This window comes from Pelophylax lessonae, assembly GCF_965119305.1.
Source record: "Pelophylax lessonae genome assembly, chromosome: 5".
NCBI classification, from domain to species: Eukaryota; Metazoa; Chordata; class Amphibia; order Anura; family Ranidae; genus Pelophylax; species Pelophylax lessonae.
In genome coordinates, this window is record NC_138772.1 from 53954621 (window position 1) to 53971449 (window position 16829).

Below are 16829 nucleotides of genomic sequence, written 5' to 3' on the forward strand. Positions count from 1 at the left end.
GATTTACAGCCCTGTGCAACGCGGTAAAACCTGATTGGCTGACATTACCACTGTCCAAGTACAAAGACATATTCAGCAAATATTTAAAATATATTTTTAATTGATTATTTTTAATAATATTTTCAATTTATATACTTTAAATAATTAATAACTGGTATAATTCAGAGTATCTTGAATGTGCATACACATACATTTTACTAGCATTTATTACTAATAATACTTCTTAGTATTTATTACGTTCTGTACTAATTTGATCCAGGAGTAGATGGTGCAGTGCTTTATGAATTTAATATAACCAAACTGACTCTTTCTTGGACATGGGAGGTGATCCACAGAGAAAATTTGGTGTTCATAAGAAAAAAAAAAAAAATACAATTATTTTAATGTTTAAATAATTTGCCTTGGTGCATACATTTTTCACTACTTTTCTCTATCTTTCCAAAATATTAACAAAATATAACTGACATTTACTAATGAATAATTAGTAATGTTTACATACAGAGCATGAATCAGTATTTATATGAAGAAAAATAAATAAAATAAAAAAGAAAACATTAATATACTGTATAGTCATGTGTTATCTTTTCCTTACATAAATATATATATTTGGTACTATTTAGAAAGATATACCAAAAACATTTATCTATGAAAAATAATATTTATAAAAAAATATATTCTATAAAAATAGTGGTGCAAGTACAAAAAATTAAGAGCATGTGATAACAAAATAGAAATAGATATTGAAAAGGGAAGTTGGCAAGTTGAGTTGGTGTAAGAAAAAAAAAAATAAATAAATATATATATATATATATATATATATATATATATATATATATATATATATATACATATAAAGATATTTATGTAATCTAAATAAAATATAATGGTATATTATAATTATAATGCAAAAATACACAATATTAAGGTCTACACTTTCTTATTTTATATTAAATAAAATAAGAAAACACTAATATACTGTATAGTCATATGTTATTTTTTCCTTACATAAATATATATATTTGGTACTATTTAGACAAATATACCAAAAACATATATCTATGAAATTAATATTTATAAAAAATATATTTATAAAAATAGTGGTGCAAGTACAAAAAATTAAGAGCATGCGATAACAAAATAGAAATAGATATTAAAAAAGGGAAGTTGGCAAGTTGAGTTGGTGTAAAAAAAAAAAAAATATATATATATATATATATATATATATATATATATATATATATATACATATAAAGATATTTATTAAATCTAAATAAAATATAATGGTATATTATAATTATAATGCAAAAATACACAATATAAAGGTCTACACTTTCTTATTTTATATTAAATAAAATAAGAAAACACTAATATACTGTATAGTCATATGTTATTTTTTCCTTACATAAATATATATATTTGGTACTATTTAGAAAGATATACCAAAAACATATATCTATGAAAAATAATATTTATAAACAAATATATTCTATAAAAATAGTGGTGCAAGTACAAAAAATTTAGACAATGTGATAACAAAATAGAAATAGATATTGAAAAGGGAAGTTGGCAAGTTGAGTTGGTGTAAAAAAAAAAAAAAAAAAAATGAAATATATATATATATATATATATATATATATATATATATATATATATATATATATATATATATATATACATATAAAGATATTTATGTAATCTAAATAAAATATAATGGTATATTATAATTATAATGCAAAAATACACAATATAAAGGTCTACACTTTCTTATTTTATATTAAATAATATAAAGAAAACACTAATATACTTTATAGTCATATCTTATTTTTTCCTTACATAAATATATATTTTGGTACTATTTAGACAAATATACCAAAAACATATATCTATGAAAATTAATATTTATAAAAAAATATATTTATAAAAATAGTGGTGCAAGTACAAAAAATTAAGAGCACGCGATAACAAAATAGAAATAGATATTAAAAAAGGGAAGTTGGCAAGTTGAGTTGGTGTAAGAAAAAAAAATATATATATATATATAAATACACACACATATAAAGATATTTATGAAATCTAAATAAAATATAATGGTATATTATAATTATAATGCAAAAATACACAATATAAAGGTCTACACTTTAAAATATATAAAAAAATAAATAAATGAATACCCCTGGTTGAAGAAAAGTGACAAAAAAAGAAAGATTTAGACTAAATGACACTATAGATATGTAGAATGAATAGATAGATATTGATGAAAATTTACATTATAGATACTGTGGGTAGGTCAATGTTTGAAAATAGATTATACGTTGATAACAATGGACTGCTGATTAAAATAAATAAATAAATAAAATAGGTAGGTAAATACATATAAAATATAGACATTGATGATAGATAGCTATTCATAATACATTCTAGACAGATAGGCAGACAGGTACAAGCTAATGATAGATTATATTTTAAATAGATAGTCAAATACTGTTTAATGATTATAGATATATTACTTGATAGATACTGATCATAGATGATAGACAGATGTGAACTGATGATAGATTATCAATAAAGATAATAGATGACATTATAGATAGGTGAATATACAACAAATGACAGATAGATATTAATAATAGATTACAGATAGATATATAGACTATTAATAGATGGATATTATAGATGGGTGGATATAGCTAGATAATTATGGATTTCTAGATATATATTGAGAATAGATACCAACTGATGATACATTATAGATAGCAATAGATAAATGTTGATAAAAGATTATTCTATAGATGGGTATAGATAGACAGATAGATAGATAGAGAGATAGAGAGATAGATAGATAGATAGATAGATAGATAGATAGATAGATAGATAGATAGATAGATAGATAGATAGATAGATAGATAGATAGATAGATAGATAGATAGATAGATAGATAGATAGATAGATAGATAGATAGATAGATAGATAGATAGATAGATAGATAGATAGATACGATAGATAGATACGATAGATAGATAGATAGATAGATAGATAGATAGATAGATAGATAGATAGATAGATAGATAGATAGATAGATAGATAGATAGATAGATAGATAGATAGATAGATAGATAGATAGATAGATAGATATGATAGACATGTAAAAGGCATACATTTATATGTGTATATAGGTACAGAATATAGATATACAGATAAATAGATGAAGGATGCGGACGAATGATAGATCATAGATATTGGTGATAGATGATATTAAAGATATAGATTTTAGACTGATTTATATTTATGATAAATTATTGATAGATTTAGATTATTGATGGCTTCATAAAGATTGTTAGATTATAGATAACTAGATAGATATTGATGAGAGATATATTTAGATTTAGGATACATTATAGATATATCATCTATCACCAATATCTATGATCTATCATTCTATTGATGATTGGTAATCAGACATATATTTAAAATGTAAATAGATACAGCTTATAGATATACAGATAAATAGATGAATAATGACAGCTAATAATACATTATAGATATTGATAATAGATATATGTAGACGGAGGATGCATATTATAGATAGTGATAGATAGGTATTGATGATAAGGCTCCATTCACACTTGTATGACTCCAAGCTTGCCCCGACTTTGGAGTGCAACTTCGGATGGGTGTGACTTGGATACGACTTTGTCTTTGGTCAATGATGATGGGCAACTGTTGCGACTTTTATTCAGACTTTAAGGGTTAACATTGAAGTCTATGGCCCTCAAGTTGCATGAAAGTCGGACCTAAGTAGCGCATGAACTACTCTGAAGTTGGTGCAACTTTAAGTGGCACATATATGAATGGGTATCATTGGAAAACATGGGGAACGACTTGTCATGTGACTTTGAAGCATGACACTGCATGAGTGTGAATGGAGCCTAAATAGATGAATGGATGGATAGATAGATATTGATGATATCAATGACAGCTAATCAGATATAGACTTATATATGTGAATAAATACAGATTATAGATATAAGATAAGCAGATTTTTTTATATATATATACAGTAATATAGATATTATTTATGATAGATGTAGACTGAGGATGCATTATAAATAAATAGATAGATAGATAGATAGATAGATAGATAGATAGATAGATAGATAGATAGATAGATAGATAGATAGATAGATAAACAGACATATATTTAACTTTTGTAAATAAATACATCTTATATCCTAGATATACAGATAACTAGATGAATGATGTTGGCTAATGATTGACTATAAATATTGATAAAAGATATATTTAGACTGAGGATACATATCATAGATAGTGATAGATAGGTATTGATGAATGGATAGATAGATATTGATGAAAGACAGGTAATGAGACAAATATTTATGTATGTAAATAGATACAGTTTACAGATATACAGATTTTATGTATATATATATATATATATATATATATATAGAAAGAGAGTAAGAAAGTAAAAAAATCTATAAAATGACAAAAGTAAAACTGTAAACCATGGAGAGAGAAAAGGAAAGAGTGAAAGTAATAAAAAATAAACTGCAATTAAAAAAAGTCACCCCCACCCCTGTCCATGATCCCCCCTTTCCCGTGTGCAGGTCCCCCTGTGGCCCCCCGTCTCCCGGGGTCCCCCCTGGCAGGGCACAGGAGGAGGCGGCTGTGTCTTTGTAGTCGGAGGAATGCGGAAATGTTCTCCTCCATGTCAAACGGTTTTTGAAGCGAGGTCAAATCACATTCAGCCGGCGTGGGAAAGAGAAAGAAAAGTAGGAATAGAAGAGAGAGGAGAGAGAGGAGAGCGGAGGAGGAGGGAGGACGGGGAGAGGAGGGAGAGGCACGCTGCTGCCTCCACTCTACTACTACTACTACCTTCTATTACTACTACACTACTACCTTCTATTTCTACACTACTAATTTCTATTTCTCCTCTACTACTACTACTACCCCCTCTACTACTACTACCTCCTCTACTACTACTACCTTCTATTACTACTACTACTACTACCTTCTATTACAACCTCCTCTACTACTACTACCCCCTCTACTACTACTACCTCCTCTACTACTACTACCCCCTCTACTACTACCTTCTATTACTACCCCCTCCACTACTACTACTACCTTCTATTACTACCCCCTCCACTACTACTACCTTCTATTACTACTCCCTCCACTACTACTACTACCCCCTCCACTACTACTACCTTCTATTACTGCCTCCTCTACTACTACTAACCCCTCCACTACTACTACCTTCTATTCTACCTCCTCTACTACTACTACCTTCTATTACTGCCTCCTCTACTACTACTAACCCCTCCATTATTACTACTAATACTACCTTCTATTCTACCCTCTCTACTATTACTACCTTCTATTACTGCCCCCTCCACTACTACTACCTTCTATTACTGCCCTCTCCACTACTACTACCCCCTCCACTCTACTACTACTACTACTACCTTATATTACTGCCTCCTCTACTACTACTACCTTCTATTACTACCTCTTCCACTTCTACTACCCCCTCCACTCTACTACTACTACTACCTTCTATTACTACCTCCTCCTCTACTACTACTACCTCCTCTGCCTCATATTACTACCTCCTCTACTACTACTACTACCCCCTACACTACTACTACCTCCTTTACCTCCTATTACTGCCACCTCTACTACTACCACCTCCTCTACTACTACCCTCTCCACTACTACCTCCTCTGCCTCATATTACTGCCTCCTCTACTACTACTACCCCCTCCACTACTACTGCCTCCTCTACTACTACCCTCTCCACTACTACCACCTCCTCTACTACCTCCTCTGCCTCATATTACTGCCTCCTCTACTACTACTACTACCCCCTCCACTACTGCTGCCTCCTCTACCTCCTATTACTGCCTCCTCTACTACTACCCCCTACACTACTACTACCTCCTCTGCTACTACTGCATCCTCTACTACTACTACCTCCTCTTACTGCCTCCTCTACTGCTACTATCTCCTACACTACAACTACCTCCTTTACCTCCTATTACTACCTCCTCTACTACTACTACCACCCCCTCCACTACTACTACTGCCTCCTTTACCTCCTATTACTGCCACCTCTACTACTACCACCTTCTCTACTACTACTACCACCTCATCCACCTCCTATTACCACCTCCGCTACTACTACCCCCTCCACTACTACTACTACCCCCTCCACTATTACTACTACTACTACCTTCTATTACTACCCCCTCCACTACTACTACTACCCCCTTCACTATTACTGCCTCATCCACTACTAATTCTACTGCATCCTCCACTAATACTGCCTCCTACTACTACCTCCTGCACTGTTGTCCTCTCCTATTACTGTATTGCTGCCTCCTGCAGTGTTGTCCTCTCCTATTACTGCCTCCTGCAGTGTTGTCCTCTCCTATTGCTGCCTCCTGCACTGTTGTCCTCTCCTATTGCTGCCTCCTGCTCTGTTGCTGCCTCCTCCGCTGTGACTGCCGCCTCCAGCTCTGCCCCGGAGGCTGCCCGCCGTCCTCCTCCTCCTCCATGGACTGGCAGTGCTGTGTATTATGGGGAGGATGGCTGTAGGCGGCGGAGCGGGGCTACCTGTGTGGCCGGGGACTGTGTGAGAGGCAAAGCCAAGCAGGGAAGATCAGAGAAGATCCCTCCTCCGCCTCTCTGTCCCCGCTCTGCCCTCCTGTGGATGCCCCGGCTGTACGGACAGGTAATGTCATACAACGAGCAGCTCCATGTGCTCTGCGCCCCGACACCGACACCTCCTTCTATGTCAGCCCGGAGCAGCCGCTGCCATGTGCGGGGAAGACTCTGCTCTGCACCCATCTCATTGCTGGGGGAAACCATTACCAGTCTTTACTTCTCTTCCAGCTGCTGGGGAACCACAGGTTCAGGCATGTCCTCATAGCCTCCAGATGCTGGGACTTGTAGTTCTTATTTGTCTTTCATCTGCTGATGAACCACAAGATCCAGCATGTCCTCATAGCCTCCAGATGCTGGGACTTGTGGTTCTTCTGATTTGTCTTCCCGCTGCTAAAGACTTAAAAGTTTCTGCATGTCCTCATGGTCTCCAGATGCTGGGACTTGTAGTTCTTCTTGTCTTTAAGCTGCTGAGGAACCACAGGTTTAAGCATGTCCTCATAGCCCCCAAATGATGGGACTTGTAGTTCTTTTTGTCTTCAATCTGCTGAGGAACCACGGGTTCAAGCATGTCCTCATACCCTCCAGATGCTGGGACTTGTGGTTCTTCTTGTCCTCCAGCTGCTGAGGAACCACAAGATCCAGCATGTCCTCATAGCCTCCAGATGCTGGGACTTTTGGTTCATCTGATTTGTCTTCCCACTGCTGAGGAACCACAAGTTCCAACATGTCCTTATAGCCCCCAGATTCTGGGACTTATGGTTCTTCTAATTTGTCTTCCCACTGCTAAAGACCTAAAAGTTTCTGCATGTCCTCATGGTCTCCAGATGCTGGGACTTTTGGTTCGTCTGATTTATCTTCCCACTGCTGAGAAACCACAAGTTCCAGCATGTCCTTATAGCCCCCAGATGTGGGACTTGTGCTTCGTCTTCTGTGTCTTCCAGCTGCTGAGGAACCACAAGTTCCTGCATGTCCTCATGGCCTCCAGATGCTGGGACTTGTGGTTCCTCTTGTTTTCCAGCTGCTAAGGAATCACAGCTTCCAACATATCCTCATACCCTCCATATGCTGGAAATTGTTCTGTGTCTTATTTCTCTTTTAGCTGCAGAGGAACCACAAGTTCCTGCATGTCCTCATAGCCTCCAGATGCTGGGACTTGCGGTTCTTCTGATTTGTCTTCCTGCTACTGAGGAACCACCAGTTCCAGCATGCCCTCATAGCTTTCTGATGTTGGGACATGTGTTTTTTCTTGACTTCCACCTGCTGAGGAGCCACATGTTCCTGCATGTCCTCATGGCCTCCAGATGCTGGGACTTGTGGTTCTTGATTGTCTTCCAGCGGCAGAAAAATCCCAAAATCCAATATGTCCTCATGGTCTCCAGATGCTGGGACTATTGGTTCTTCTTATTTGTCTTCCCGCTACTGAGGAACTACAAGTTCCAGCATACCCTCATAGTCCCCAGATGCTGGGACTTATGGTTCTTCTGATTTGTCTTCCCGCTGCTCAGGAACTGCAAGTTCCAGCATGTCCTCATGGCCCCAGATGCTGGGGCTTGTGCTTCATCTTATATGTCTTCCAGCAGCTGGGGATTCACAAGTTCCTGCATGTCCTCATGGCCCCCAGATGCTGGGACTTGCGGTTCTTATTTGTCTTCCAGCTGCAGGGAAACCCCAAGATCCAATATGTCCTCATTTGAGGTTCTTCTTGTTTTCCAGCTGCTGAGCAACCATAAGTTCCAGTATGTCCTCATAGCCTCAAAATGCTGGGACTTGTGGTTCTTCTTGTCTTCCAGCTGCTGAGGAACCACAAGTTCAAGTATGTCCTCATAGCCTCCAGATGCTGGGACTTGTGGTTCTTATTTGTCTTACAGCTGCAGGTGAACCCCAATATCTAGAATGTCCTCATGCCCCTCCCCAGATGCTGGGACTTGTGGTTCTACATGTGTGTCTTCCAGCTGCAGAGGAACCCCAATATTTAGTATGTCCTCATGGCCTGTCCTCATGGCCTGCAGATGCTGGGTCTTGTGGTTCCAATTATTTGTCTTCCAGCTGCAGAGAACCCCCAAGATCCAATATGTCCTCATAGCCTCCAGAAGCTGGGACTTGTGCTTCTCCTTATTTGTCTCTCAGCTGCAGAGGGACCCCAATATTTAGTATGTCCTCATAGCCTCCAGATACTGAGACTTGTGCTTCTTATTTGTCTTCAATCTGCAGAGGAACCCCAATATCTAGTATGTCTCCATAGCCTCCAGATGCTGGGACTTGTGCTTCTCCTTATTTGTCTTTCAGCTGCAGAGGGACCCCAATATTTAGTATGTCCTCATAGCCTCCAGATACTGAGACTTGTGTTTCTTATGTGTCTTCAATCTGCAGAGGAACCCCAATATCTAGTATGTCTCCATAGCCTCCAGATGCTGGGACTTGTGGTTCTTCTTATTTGTCTTCCAGCTGCAGAGGGACCCCAATATTTAGTATGTCCTCATAGCCTCCAGATACTAAGACTTGTGCTTTTTATTTGTCTTAATTCTGCAGAGGAACTACAAGTTCCAGAATATCCTCATGACCTTCAGATGCTGGGACTTGTGGTTCTACTTATCCAGCTGCAGAGGAACCACAAGTTCCTGCATGTCCTCATGGCCCCCAGATGCTGGGACTTGTGGTTCTTATTTGTCTTCCAGCTGCAGGGAACCCCCAAGATCCATTATGTCCTCATTTGTGGTTCTTGTTTTCCAGCTGCTGAGGAACCATAAGTTCCAGTATGTCCTCATAGCCTCAAAATGCTGGGACTTGTGGTTCTTCTTGTCTTCCAGCTGCAGAGAAACCCCAAGATTCAATATGTCCTCATATCCTCCAGATGCTGGGACTTGTGGTTCTTCGTATTTGTCTTCCAGCTGCAGAGAAACCCCAAGGTTCAATATGTCCTCATCCTCCAGATGCAGGGACTTGTGGTTCGTCTTATTTGTCTTCCAACTGCAGAGGAACCCCAAGATCCAGTTTGTCTTTTTAGTCCCCAGATACAGAGACTTGTGGTTCTTCTTATTTGTCTTTAAGCTGCAGAGGAACTGCAACTTAGTTCCAGAATGTCCTCATGGGCCGAGACACGTGCTTCTTTTTATCTGTCTTCAATCTGCAGGGGAACCACTTGTTACAGCATGTCCTGAAAGCCACCAAATAATGGGACTTGTGGTCCTTCTTATTTGTCCTCCAGCTGCAGAGGAACCACAGGATCCAGTATGTCCTTATAGCCTCCGGATACTGAGACTTATTTATCTTCTTACTTGTTTTCCAGCTGCGTTGGAACTGCAACGTAGTTCCAGAATGTCCCTGTGGCCTCCAGATAATGAGACTTGTGGTTCTTACTTGTCTTCCAGCTGCAGAGGAATTGCAACTTGGTTCCAGAATGTCCTCATGGCCTCCAGATACTGAGACTGGTGGTTCTTATTTATTTTTTCCAGCTGTAGGGGAACCCCAAGTTCAGCCTGCCCTGTCAGCCTCCAGATGCTGGGACTTGTGGTTCCTATTGTCTTCCGGTTGCAGAGGAATACTGAGACTGGTGGTTCTTATTTATTTTTTTCCAGCTGTAGGGGAACCCCAAGTGCAGCCCGCCCTGTCAGCCTCCAGATGCTGGGACTTGAGGTTACTTTTTTCCAGCTGCAGAGGAAGCACAAGTTCCAGTATGTCTTCATGGCTTCCAGATTCTAGGACTTGTGATTCTTTTTTGTCTTTCGGTTGCAGAGGAATTACAGGTTCCTATATGTGGTGATACCCTCCAAAAGCTGGGACTTGTAGTTATTTTTTTTTCATCCAACTGCAGAGGAACCACAAGTTTCAGTGTGTCCTCATTGCCTGCAGATACTGAGACTTGTGGTTCTTATTTATCTTCCAGCTGCAAAGGAACTGAGACTTATGGCTCGTACACACGCATCGATTATTGGCCGGGAATTTTCGGCCAACGTCCGATCGGCCGATTGTCGGCTTGTTAGTATGATGCTTCCGACAACCGACTCTGACTTTTCGGCCGAAAAAAATCTGGTGTGCAGACTATAAAATTTTTGTTGGCCGTCACCACAACGGCCGATTTTCCGTCAGTCAGTACAGATTTCGGCAGACAAAAATCTGAGGAGCAAGACTGGGCATGCTCAGAGAAGAAAAAACACACGGAAAGTAAAACCAGCACATGACATCACTTCTGCAGTCGGTTGTTGTTGGCCGACAAAATTCGTGTGCAGTCTAGGCACATTTCAACCGACAGGACAGCCCTGGACAAAAGACTGCCGAACGGTCGGCCGATAATCGTTGCGTGTATACGAGGCATTAGTTCCAGAATGTCCTCATGACTTACAGATGCCGGGACCTGCGGTCTTTCTTATTTTCCTCTTCTAGCAGGAGTGGAACCACGATTTCCAGCATTGCCTGATGGCCTCCAGATACTGGAACTTGTAGTTATTTTTAATCTTTTACTTGGACTTGCTATTTCTTCCCAACTGCAGTGGAACCACAAGTTTCACCAAGTCCTAGTGGCCTCTAAATATGGGGACTTGCAGTTCTTCTAATTATTTTCTGTCTGCAGAAAATCCAGCATGTCCTTATGGCTCTCAGATGCAAGCGCTTGTCATTATTGGTTAATATCATTATTTATTTTTGCGGAGGAAACACAAGTGTCTATCGTAAAGGCTTCCAGGTTCTTCTTACTTTTCCAGCTGAAGCAAAAGCCCAAACATCCAGCATGTCCTGATGTCTTCCAGATGCTGGGACTTGAGTTTATTATTTTATTTCTACTGAGGAACCACAAGTTCCATCATGCCCTCATGGCCTTCAATATTGGAACTTATGGTTCTTTTTTTTCCAGCTGCAGTGAAACCCCAAAATACAGCGTGTCCTGAAAGCTTTAAGGTACTGGGATTTGTTGTTCTTCTTATTTATTTTTTACATCCATGGAGGAACCACAAGTTCCATCTTCTAATGGATTTAAGATGCTGGAACCTTGTGTTCTGGAGGTATGACCTTTTCACAGAACAAAAATAATGAACTGGATTGGGGATCTGCAGCTTGTGTGGACATTGAAGTCCATCTCTGGAAGGGTTTTCTTGGATCTCTAGTTCATCAAGTTGTAGATAATACGTTTGTAAAGGTTCTCAGGTCATGGCATTTCTAGTAGTAGTCACATTCAACAAGACTTGTTCTGTAATGTTGAAGACATTTCGTAGCTTCTCCAAGCCACTTCTGCAGTTCCAGTAAGTGTCGGGAACATACCCCAGCAAATAAATCCACACCTTAGGACTCCTTTGAGTCGGTTCACACTGGGGCGGCACGACTCTGTACTACTTCGGGGGCGACTTGTGCATTCCCATGCACCACGACTTCGGAGCGACTTGCATGAACTTCACATAATGGAAGTCTATGCAAGTCGCTCCGAGGTCGCCCCAAAGTAGTACAGGACCCTTTTTCTAAGTCGGAGCGACTTGTGTCGCTCCTATTAGAACCGGTCCTGTAGCAGTCAATGGACCGCGAGGGAGCGCGACTTGTCAGGCTGACAAGTCGCGCTAGTGTGAATCGAGACTTTATCTATTCACCATTGAATGAGTAGATGTTGATTGTCCAGGAGCAGAACTTTCATACCTCCCATGCAGTTCTTGGCAAATCAACATCTACACATTCAATGATGATTGGATTAAGGTGGCTTCTCCAAGCCACTTTTTCAGTTCTAGTGAGTGTCAGAAAGATACTCAAGCATTTAGATCCACAATTTAGGACACCATCATCCAATTGCCATGGAATGTGTAGGTGTTGTTTGTCCAAGAACTGAATGAGAGGTGCAACAGTTCTGCTCTTGGACAATCAACATCTACACATGCAATGGTGATTGAATGAAGGTGTCTTAAGATGTGGATATAAATGCTGGGGTATCTTCCCGACACTCACTGGAACTTAAGAACTGGCTTGAAGAAGCCACCTTCATCAAATCATTATTGAATGTGTAGACGTTGATTGTCCAAGAACTGGATTGGAGGAGTGAAAGTTCTTCTCTTGGATAATCAACATCTACACATTTAATGGTGAATAGACGAAGGCATCTTAAGGTATGAATATAAATGTTGGGGTATCTTCCCGACACTCACTGGAACTGAAGAAGTAGCTTGAAGAAGCCATCTTCATCCAATCATCATTAAATGTTTAGATGTTGATTGTCCAAGAACCGGATGGGAGGTGTGAAAGTTTTGCTCTCGTACAATCAACATTTACACATTCAATGATGACTGGATGAAGGTGGCTTTTCCGAGCCTCTTTTTTAGTTCCATTGAGTGTCGGGAAGATACTCAAGCATTTATATCCACACCTTGGGACACCTTTATCCAATTGCCATGGAATGTGTAGATGTTGATTGGCCAAGAAGTTAATGAGAGGTGTGAAATTTCCGCTCTTGGACAATCAACATCTACACATTCTATGGTGATTAGATGAAGGTGTCCTAAGTTGTGGATAACATTGCTGGGGTATCTTCCCGTTACTCAATGGAACTAGAGAAGTGGCTTGGGGAAGCTGCAAAACTTCTCCAAGAAGTCCTACTGAACGTGACTAACTACTTCTAGCAGTAGATACTAGGGTTGTTGACCTCTCCAAGAGTTTAAGATGATGGTTTGACAGAAGAAGTGACAAAATGGGACCAAGGGGTGAAATAGTCAAAGTGGGGGGATTGAATTAGTATGTTCCTGTTGTCTATTAATGTGCAGATATGTTATATACGCTGAACTGTCTTCACTGGTCACGTGTAAACTTGTGGTTCTAGCCAGCAAAGTATAAATACACTAGCTGTAAAGAGGAGAGGAGGGCTCTAATCTAGGGATGCACCGAATAATCGGCGGCCGAACATTATTCGGCCGAAAATAGAAAAAATAGCACTTTCGTGTGTTCGGCCGAATAAGTCAAAAGGCCGAATAATTTTGTGCCGAATAATAGGGCTGAACGATAGTCGATATGATATTGACTATCGTTCTGTGGCCGTAGGCGATATTCATATCGCCGAGGTCACGATATTTACAGGGGGAAGGGACTCGGAGGAGGACAGGAGGACTCACAGACTTCCGTGTTAGGCAGGGGAAGCCGGGACACTTCAGCGGTGAGCATACATACATTACTCACTCGTGCACTGCAGCCCGCCCCACACATTCAGTGAGTCTTACTCTCCTCCCTAGTTTTTTCAATGGCACATTCAGGAAGCCAATCACGCCGTGATTAGCTGCACAGCGAACCAATCACGCGTGCCTGCACACCTGATTGGTTCCGCTGTGCCGCTACTCACGGCCTGCCATTGAAAAAACTAGGGAGGAGAGTAAGACTCACTGAATGTGTGGGGCGGGCTGCAGTGCATGAGTGAGTAATGTATGTATGCGGCTGTGCTCCTTTCCAGGCTACTACTAGTCCACCTCCAGCCTCCTACTACCACCACTATGAGAGACTGTCTGTCACTGTATAATCTGATCGAGTCCACACTGACACTGACTGACTGTCACTGAGTAATTGATGTTACCACATTAACCCTGACCTGCCCAGTGCCCTGTATCTGCAATTAAAATTTACAAGGCTGCCTGCATGCTTCCTGATTTCCATTCCCGGCATCCTTCCCAATCCCTACAGTGTCACTAACATTAACCCTATGGTACAAGGCTGCAGTGTGCACTGAATCCCATTCCCTACAGTAACATTTAGGGAGAGAGAGAGACATGAGAGGACGAGAGAGAGAGAGAGAGACATGAGAGGACAAGAGAGAGAGAGAGTGAGAGGACAAGAGAGAGAGAGAGAGAGAGACACGAGAGGACAAGAGAGAGGACAAAAAATTGGCAAAATAAATGGAAAAAATGCAAAACACCGCGTTCGGTATTCGGCCTTCGGCCTTCGGCCAAACATTTTATTATTATTCGGCTTCGGCCAAGAATTTCATTTTGGTGCATCCCTACTCTAATCACCCCCATTTGCCAGTATAGCTCTTCCTTTAAGGGCTCTTGCACACGCCTGTGTATTTGGGCATATGACTGAACAGAGTAAAATATTAGTATAGCATTTGATTTGCTCGAAAGCCACAGGTGTTGCGTAATTTTGCCATAGACAAGCATTACATAATGTGCTGTACATGGCTATATGCACGTGAAAAAAAGCCAGTACTTACACTTACACACGCATGGTGGATGTATTTTCTCAGCCACAGAATGTTACCCTACGCCCTAATATACGGCCCTGTGCAAAAACCCTAAATGGTTTTGCATTTAACACGTGCAGGCAGCATGCACAAGGCATTAATGCCTGGCAAGCAATCAGAATTTATCTTCCATTGAGCTGACTAGTGAAAATTGACTGCTTGTTTTGGGTAACTGCATTCTCTACGTTATCACTAACATTTATGAAAAAAATTCAGAATTTTTAGATTTAAGTGATTATGTAAATATACAATGCCTTGAAGAAGTATTCATACCCCTTGAAATTTTCCACATCTTGTCATGTTGCAGCCAAAAACGTAAATGTATGTTATTGGAATTTTATGTAATAGACCAGGGGTCTCCAAACTGTGGCCCGAGGGCTAGATGTGGCCCTTTGCTAGTCTTTATCCGGCCTTTGGGACACTATTCCTCCCGCTGATATAAGGGCACTGTTCTTCCCACTGATACCAACAATGGGGCACTATTTCTTCCACCAATACCAATGATGGGATACTATTCCTCCTACTAATAGGGGCACTACTCCTCCTATTGACCACCATCCCTGAGGCTATATTATTTATTCTTACCGATGCCGGGCCCGTGACATTTTCTGCCCCTGCTGGCCACAATCCGGCCCTCCTAAAGTCTTAAGGACAATAAATTGGCCCTTTGTTTGAAAAGTTTGGAGACCCCTGTAAGATAGACCAACACAAAGTGGCACATAGTTGTGAAGTGATAAATGGAAAATGATAAATGGTTTTTAACATTTTTTACAAATAAATATCTGAAAAGTGTGGTGTGCATTTGTATTCACCCCCCTGAGTCAATACTTTGTAGAACCACCTCTCACTGCAATTACAGCTGCAAGTCTTTTTGGGGATGTCTCTACCAGCTTTGCACATCTAGAGAGTAACATTTTTGCCCATTCTTCTTTGCAAATTCGCTCAAGCTCTGTAAGATTGAAAGGAGAGCATCTGTGAACAGCAATTTTTAAATCTTGCCACAGATTCTCAATTGGATTTAGGTCTGGACTTTGACTGATCCATTCTAACACATGAGATATGCTTTGATCTAAACCATTCCATTGTAGCTCTGGCTGTATGTTTAGGGTTGTTTTCTTCCTGGAAGGTGAACCTCGCTCTCAGTCTCAGGTCTTTTGCAGACTCTAAAAGGTTTTCTTCTAAGATTGCCCTGTATTTGGCTTTACCCATCTTCCCATCAACTCTGTCCAGCTTCCCTGTCCCTGCTGAAGAAAAGCATCCCCACAACATGATGCTGTCACCACCATGTTTTATGGTAGGGATGGTGTGTTCGGGGTGATGTGCAGTGTTCGTTTTCTGCCACACATAGCGTTTTACTTTTAGGCCGAAAAGTTCAGTTTTGGTCTCATCTGACCAGAGTGCCTTCTTCCACATGTTTGTTGTGTCCCCCACATGGGTTCTCACAAACAGCAAACGGGACTTCCTATGGCTTTCTTTAAAAAATGTCCATAAAGATCAGAAAACAGTCCATAGGCGAAGTATTATGGAATCCTTGTTGTGATCAACACCACTCTCCGTCACCATAGGTAGACACTGATAACTCCGCCACCACCAACAAAGGCTAAATTGGTCTCTTACCAGCTCGTATGGACTTGAGAGGACCCTGGATCTCTTAAAGGCCCAGGCTGGATATTAAGCCACAAGTGTTATTGACCTCCTAAAACGGGGTCAATACCAGCTGGTAAGAAACCATTTTAGCCTTTGATGGTGGTGGTGGTGTTATCAGAGTTTACCTATGGTGATGGAGAGTGGTGTTCATCACATTAAGGATTCCTTAATACTTCACTTATTGACTGTTTTCTGATCTTTATGGACATTTATTATTAGCGCAACTTATACTGTTTTCATGTTTTATATTGTGGATATCTCACTAAATATTTGCAGCTCACTTTGATTTCTTGATATTTGCACT

General features: G+C 39.9%; 1 protein-coding gene across 1 annotated transcript in view; it reads left to right on the plus strand.

Moving 5' to 3' along the window:
• The first annotated feature begins 6533 nt into the window (after nt 1-6533).
• CDK6 (cyclin dependent kinase 6) overlaps nt 6534-16829 on the plus strand; it is a 323198-nt gene continuing 312902 nt past the window's right edge. Inside the window, exon 1 of the mRNA XM_082257809.1 lies at nt 6534-6754. The gene's annotated coding sequence lies outside the window, so the exon portion shown is untranslated. The remainder of the gene's footprint in view (nt 6755-16829) is intronic.